Raw genomic sequence first — 8664 nt, 5'->3', positions numbered from 1 at the left:
CATTCTTAGCCAGTTAAATTTGTGTACTTTATTATACCTCATTTTCCTGAATGTATTTTAGCAATTGCAACACCATATAAATATGTTCATTTCAATTAACTAATCTGTTGTATTCCTTGCATGGTTATGTTATCTCTTGGATTTTCTATGGTGTTAAGATTGAAGGAATATAGATAGTGATATGTCTTGTGAGGTCTATTAGATTTTAGCGTAGTTATTAAAAAGAAGTAGGTCAACAATCTATTTGGTGCATCACTACTTTTCCTCTTCAACATTTTATTTTTATGTTTCCTCCTTCTCTTTTCCTTCCCAAACTTAGTTAGGTGCACCCAGATTGTGAGGAAGATGACCTTCTCTGGAGATTCAATCTCTAACTACAAAGTTCCACACTTTTGAGATTATTGCCATGTTATACAAGGTCGCTTGAGGATCACACCTCAAGAAGGGGTGCAAACTTTTGTGTCAATAGGTACTAGATTTACCATGCCATCCTTTGAGGATTTTTGTGATCATTTGACTCAAGAGTAAGTTAAGCTCTCTCAATTGGATTCTCTCATAGGCTCACAGACTTATGCATTAGTAGCTCAAAAATCTTTTGGAAGAAGGATAAGAAATAAAAGTCGCATCCTACAAAGTCTCAGATTGATTCTAGCCCTTGCATCTCATGAGACCCTCCTCCTCCTAAGGGGATAAACCAAAGCCAAATAGACAGAAGTGTGCTTAATGTAATAAGCCCAATCATAACGAGTCACATTGCTATGAGAAGAAGTTAGATAACTATGCCAAATAGGTTTTAGATTTGACAACTCTCCTTCAGAAGAGCAACATTAATATTCCTTCTATTTCTCACATATGTTCTTCTTCATCATCATTTCAATCAGATGGTAAAGATATAGGAAAGGGTCATGCATTATATGCAACCACTACTTCACATTATTTTAGATGGTTACTGGATTCAGGTGCTTCACACCATATGGCATCTTCTTAGGATTTGTTCTCTTCTTTTGAGGCTTCTCCTACTCCACACATTTTGATGGGGAACAACACTGTTATGACTGTACATGTGAAAAGTTATATTGACATTGATGATGGTATATTTCATGATGTACTATGTGCTCCATCTTTGTCCTCTAACCTTCTTTCTATTTATCAAATTACACACAGTGGGACAGGGAAGACAATTGAGTTTGCACAAGATTTAGTGCACATCAAAGATAGTGAGACATGCAATATTGTTGCTACAAAGACTATTGATCATTCTTCCCACTTATACTCTTTCTCTCATTTTGGTTTACTATCTCCACTATTAGAGACTCACTCTTCTTCTTCACAAGAGACTACTATGGTGAAGTTGGGTCACTTGAACTTATGTGTTGTTCCTGAGACCAGTGTTGTGACTTCTACACCTCCACCTCCTATTCAGATTCCATCTATTGCACAAGATTACTCTTTAGCATTGCCTAACATTGTAGTTTCAGCCATCGAGCCACCTAGTGTAGTTGTTGAGGATATATCAGAGGACATACATCTCCTCTCAGATGATAGATTCAACACACCTGTTATCCCACCTCCATTGGAGATTCCATTTCAAAATTCTCATGCATTCTCCTTTAAGCATTAGCTAGGACTTCTAGGTTCACCTTACATTCAGGGGTTTCATCCTCCTTGTCTAGTGCCTTTGTTTCTTTTAGATCAGAGCCACATTGGTTTGTTCATTGACACAAGAGTTCTACCATTTTGGGGGGGGCTATGGAGTCTCAAGTCTCTATCATGGGGGGTTCCATTGTACTTATGTTTTTGAGAGAGTCTCTTGAGACATGTTGTACTTTTTCTTTCTATCTCTTTTTGGAGTAGTGTTTTTTTCCACTGGGTTTTTTCTATTTCTTTGTTTCATAGAGATTTGGTTGTGATTGGGTACCTCACTAGACCTTGTTTTTGGGACCCAAGTTTGCTTTCAACATTGTAGTTTCCTTGTTTTTTCATGCATTATTTGTAGTTGCATTGTTGCTCATCTTAAGGGGGGTGTTAGAGTAAAGGGTTAATCTAATTTCAATTATTAAATTACCATTACTCCCTTATTAAGATTTCACTTTATGCACATGCATTTCTATTTAATAATTAAATATTAATTATTAAATGTCATTTACTCTTATGATCTCCTTCTATAAGGATTGATCAATTGTAAATTTCTTTCATTCTTTTTAGTCTAATAATATATTCTTCCATATTTTTAGAGCCAAACCCTTGCCTCTTCTTTGTCTTTTCTTCTTTGTGACAGATTCTTGCAGGTAGGTGTTCTTCGAATTTTGTGGATTTGTATTGCTCAAATCATTCAAATGTCTTACTTTTTCATAGTGTTAATCCTTTAAGTATATTTTTAAATATTTTCTTATGAATATGATGCTTAGAAATGGATTTGTAGTATTTTCTCGCATTTCTTTCTTGAAATACTTTTTGGTTTGGCCCTTGGGTATCACATGTTTCTAAATATTAGAAGAGCTTTGATTATTTTTTAGCTTTGGAGTTTTATACATAATTACATCTTTAACGGTAAGACCATAAATTTTAATTTCTTCTTAATTATGAAATTCATGTGCTAATATATGCTTTCTTTGAAATTAAATTACATGAAGAAAGATGATGATTAAATTCTAAAATCTCTAGGACCTTGTTAACCATTAAGATAATACAACTCATACTACAAACATAAATCAAACTAATAGTAATATGCGAGGAAGTTTACCACTTCTCCCACCTCTAATGGAGTTCTCACCAAACTAAATTCATTTCTCACCACCTTCTTATTAGAGAAGTAGTTTTATTCTCTCTTAAGGGAAATGTATTGGTGTTGTATAACACTATCTTAACATTGTTGATTTACTCTTGTCTTTTGGATGGGGTGTGCTTGTTTTGTTCATTGTTTACAATACTTAGGATGTATGTGAGGCTTTTCGACCTCCCTTTGGAGAACACTCCCCATTAGTGTTTCCTCTCTATAATGATTCATCTCTTTCACTTAATGCTATTGGATGTCCTTAATGCATTAACTTAATTCTTTTATTTTCATTGAACAATCATTTCGGCTTTAATGAGCTATATATATACTTACCAACCCCTTTTTATTAATGAGCAAAATTAAAATAATCTCCACATTAACTCATAAGTAAAACAAATGAAATAAAATAGTAATAATAAATTTTCTTGAATAGAGTTTGTTTTAGAAGCACATAATTGATTGGATATGGAACATGAAAAAAATTCAAAAGAATATGCATACCTTGAGCATAGAGATGAGCTTGAATGGTAATGATGCAACGCCCTACTCGAGAACCCAAAAGAAATAAACCTAATATGCTACAAAGTTTATTGAACTATTTTTTTTAAAAAGTTAAAAAACATCAAAGTAACAATAATGCATAAGAAATATATACATACACATCAAATACACATAAGCAATTACAAATACAGTTTCAATTCCTCAAGGGTTCCTTCACGTTGAGTCACATTTAAGAAAGTTTTATTAATAAGTTTAAGTCTTAATTACAATGTCTATAATTATAAAATGAATAAACATATACATAGTCATATAAGCAAATGCATAAGTACAACTAATGATATGAAAGCACATCTAATGAATAACATCCACTGCACATGTCACAAGAAATGTAAAAATAGATATAAGTAAATCAATATACAACACAATATCTTGTAGGATATCAAAACACATGATACATAGATACATCAAATGAATAGAGTCTTCAAGATAAGAGGAAGAATGATAATGATACCATTGTATCAAGGAGCATCCAACATCTGCCAATCTGAGGGGGACCCAAATGGTAAGAATACACTACCTCCCGATCACGTGGTCACCTAATCGAGCTCCCACTCCCACCGTGCAGGAGAGATAATGTACGATCCACACACAAATAATCAAATCATAAAATAATCCTAGGCAAGGAATCTTGATAGCCAAAACGACCCCAAGGGTAACACAAACTACTCAAGAAGAAGAGATAACCAAAGTTGAAATAACACTCATCCAATACCAACACCACATACCAAGTCAACATCTAGATACCAAATATAAATCAAATATCAAAACCCAAAAAGACACAACCACCTCCAAAACAATGTCAAGTGTCACAAGCACAATAATCAACAGATAACAACTGTCGTCAATAAAAGTGAACCACCAATCACTAACTCCAACAATAATAAAAAACACCACTAATGAATAACTGATCATTCATTAATAAAAGTCAACTGTCAACAATTAATGACATCCAATCAATAAATAACAATTCAGAATAAATACACTATCAAAAGCAATATCTAACAAGTACACCATTAGAGGCAGATATTAAAAAACCATGAAGGAGACTCAGGCTACATACTATGGAGTGTCATCACATGAGCCAATTCTAGAGTTACCCTGGTAGTCTCTTAGGACCCCGACCCCCTAGTGACTCTATGCAGAACCATAATACCCTCTCATGATGGCAAGAAAACTAGTCATACCTCTCAAGGTATCATCTCCATCTCATCCTTAGTCTATACAAGCACTCAAGGCATGGACAAGGAACAATCTCTAACTTATCTTTTTAATGTATCTCAAAAAAAAGAGCTAAGTAAGATATTTTAATTACTATGTTATCACTTGTTACACAACTTACAATGAGTTACCCTAGCAGCCACTTTGGGCCCCGACTCCCATTGCAAGCCACTCCCATAGAGATGCACCTAGACTACCTTCCCAAAAATCACAAACCATAATAATGTCCCATACCACAAAAAGTAATATTAAACGAATTTGGTTCCTTAATAGGCAACCCAAAAAATAACATTGGTTCTCGAAACCCAAGTTCTCATAAATGCTCAATAGCATAAAACTCATAAAACATAAATCTCAATTCAAATAATAAAGTTCATCATAACATCTAATCAAATAATCATAAAAAAAATCTCAAAAATCGCTTCTAGTTCACATCCTAACTTGGCCAACTAAACAACCCACAAAGAAAAACCATCATGAAAATAAATATCACAAGACTATAAATAGAATATTAGAAAATACATAGTTTTTAGCCACATGATTTAAATCCACCAATTTCTCTTGTTTAGTTTGGATCATAAAGATGTGTTTAGAAATAAAGTAAGAATATATATGTTAATATAAATTGTTATGATGATATACTTATTTAAAATAATAAGTATTTAAATATCTAATTTTCGTATGCATATAAAATATCATATAATATTATCATGTTATTAGGGAAAAGCTTACAACGCAACGGTAACTTGCGAGCCTCTCATGTGGGAGGTCTTGTGTTCGAATCTGTCTTTGCTTAACATATAATAATAATATTTAATCTAGGCTTTGGCTGTTTACCGATAAAAATAAAATAAAATAAAATATTATCATGTTGTTAATTTAAATAATTTTAAATCGTAAATGATTTAATTAATAACATAAATGTATATTATTATATTTAAATATTGATATTAATTTCAATTTCTAAAATATTAATATGACTTTTATTTAAGACTAATATTAATATTTATTTTTTCTTCAATTCATAATGCAACTAGAGATAAAATTATAACTTTAACGTAATTATTTATAATTTCTCTCATAAAGTCAAATAGTTAATAACTAAATGATTACAAAGTGAACTCTACCACAACTCTTAAAATATAATAAAATTATAAAAAATTATTTATTAACTTCCCTATTGCATTAATAAATATTAAATTATTTATATGCAACTAAGATTTTAATTAGAATTACTAATATTACTAACTTCACTTTAACTAAATGAATAATATTTATTTAAATTTTTAGAAATTAATAATTAAATTTTTATTTTTAATTAACAAATTTGTTTTTAATTAATTAATTAAATATTTTAAATAAATAAATCTAAAAATTAAATTATATTAAATAAAAACACAGATGCAATTAGTATTTTTACATGTCTTTGATCTCTCAAATCATGCAACCATACTATACTTAGTTTTCTATTTTTAGCATATTTGTTTTCACATGCATGTAACCTTACTACACTTAATTTTTATTTTTAACATATTTGTTTTCACGTGCATGTAACCTTACTATACTTAGCTTTCTATTTTTAACACATTTGTTTTCACATGCATATAACCATACTATACTTAGCTTTTATTTTTAGTATATTTGTTTTCGCATGCATGCATAAGTTTAGTTACAACATGTTTTCCTCTCAATTTTTTTTTCTTTTTCCAATAAAATTTTCAATTAAATTATTTTAGATATAAGAATAATATTTATCTGTATTTAGAAAATTCATGATAATCTCATGGTTCTAATGAAAATTTTAAAGTTGGAACCCTAACTGTTCAATTTATTACTTTCTTCCAAATTTCAATAATCAAATTTTCATTATATTAGAAAGGAGTTTATAAGAATACAATTACAATAATTTTCTACAGTTTTTAAAATAATTTTTCTCAATCAAATTTTCTTGATTAATAAGTTTTCCTTTTTCAAAATCTACAACATAATTCTTTATTCAACAATCAATACAGTAAATTAATGCAAAGGGTTTTCAACCCTACCTTAAAACCACAACTAAAATCTGAGACAATCTGTGAGTGCATGCAAATTCAAACCCTCTAAAATTTTCAACAATTTTTTTGATCCAATTCCAAATTTCGATCTCCAAAACCTGTGTATCTAGAAATGAGCTCTAATTTCCTTAATAAAGAGTTTTCCCCCCAAATCAAGGCTTTGATCATGCAATCATGCAAAAATCCTTTGTCTTTAATTACTATATTTTAATTTTCATGCACACACTTTATGCAATTTAATTAAAATAAACTTTATTAAATTAAAATTTTCTCTTCCTTATTAAATCATGCGACGTTTTTTATATAATATTTATTAATTTAACTAATAATATTATTTAGAATTTATTAAAAATAAAACTCTTAAATAAATTATTATTAAATTACATAAATATAAATACGCTTAAATTATAAATTTAATCAAATCTTTTAAATTAAATTCTTTCATGCACATTTAAAGAACTATTTAATTTAACTATTTTTTATATATATTTTATTTTCCTCCACTTATTAATTAGTGCAAGCACTAATTAAAGCATAATTCATTATTTAAATTAATAATAATAATCAAAGCTCATTGTTTAAATGCAACTCTAATTTAATTATTATTAAATAATTAATTATAATAAAGTAATATTAAATTATTAATATTTTAATATTTAAATTATCTCTTTTTGTCCAACTCCTTAAATTGAACTTTTAAATTAAATATTTTAAATTGAAGTACATATTTATTAATTAATAATTAATTTAAATATCATCATATTCTAATTTCTTTTTAACCAATTTCTTAAATTTAGACTTCTAAATTTAGACTTTTAAATTAAAGCACATATTTAATTATTTTTTAAAAATTAATTAAATATTCTCATGCTTTAATATTTTCTTTTTAATCAAATACTCAAAATTATATGATTAACCGAAATATTATAATTAAATCATTTACCAAATAAATCACATAGCAAAATCCACATAATAGTAACATTACCAAAATAGACTGAAACTCAAAATCAAACAACACAGACAAAGATAAACTCACGGATTTTAAAGAGTGGAAAGTCAGTTATGAGTCCTCCTTGCAAGACAAGTATTTAGGCTATGGCTGGGATAGGACTTGAACATTATCTCCCCATTCTTACCATCGAGTTATTGTGATAGGGCACGCTCATCCTGACAATTCAGGGAAGTCGATGCCCAATACCTACATTCTGCATAAAAGATGAGCATGTACATGTATATAAATATATCTAAACTAAACAAGCAATAGCGGAGAGTGGTACATCGTGTAGATCCCAACTAGCAGGTGCTGCGAATCCCTCCCTTAACCACATCAAACATGACAAATAGAAAGATAAAATAGACACACACACCATACACATGCAAGTATTGGGTAAGTACCATAATAATTATAAGTCAAACATCAAATGCTCAGATAAAATAATGCATCGTTACAAATATGAAGTAATTATCATTAAAGCATCATCTAACATTGCTATGAAAGAAATCATGCTTATTAACTATGAATCATTAAAGCATCATTAATGCACCAGTAACCATAATCATTAAACAACACATAAAATATAGTCAACTAAGTAATCATCGTTGATATATCTATAGTCCAAGTTATGAAATAATATCCTTGAAACAAACACATTTATGAAATAGGCATAAAAGAGTTTGGTAAATATAATGGAAAAGCAAACTATAGGTGGGCACTACAAATGACAAGTGACCACACCATGGTTTTTAAAACTAGATTCGAGATGAGTAAATTGAAATATACATATAGTGTGTGCAACTCAACCATTAAATCAAAATATTGTAGTCTTGAACTTTTTGTGCAACCTTGTTTTTTTTTCTTCTTCTTTAGATTGATCCAATGCTTACAATTTTTTTTTTTTGATGCCCATAACCATATTGGAAAAAGTGTTGGTACCAAATAATACCGTTGGAACTTGTTATGCTAAATATAAGATATCAACATGTACCCTCCTTGCATATTAGTTGAATCCTATTGATCAATTCCACAAATTTGGAAGACAATAAGCAAAAAATAGA

Source organism: Cupressus sempervirens, chromosome 8 (genome assembly GCF_028749045.1).
Source record: "Cupressus sempervirens isolate cs-2001-9-10 chromosome 8, ASM2874904v1, whole genome shotgun sequence".
Classification (NCBI taxonomy): domain Eukaryota; kingdom Viridiplantae; phylum Streptophyta; class Pinopsida; order Cupressales; family Cupressaceae; genus Cupressus; species Cupressus sempervirens.
This window is presented reverse-complemented; position numbering follows the sequence as displayed.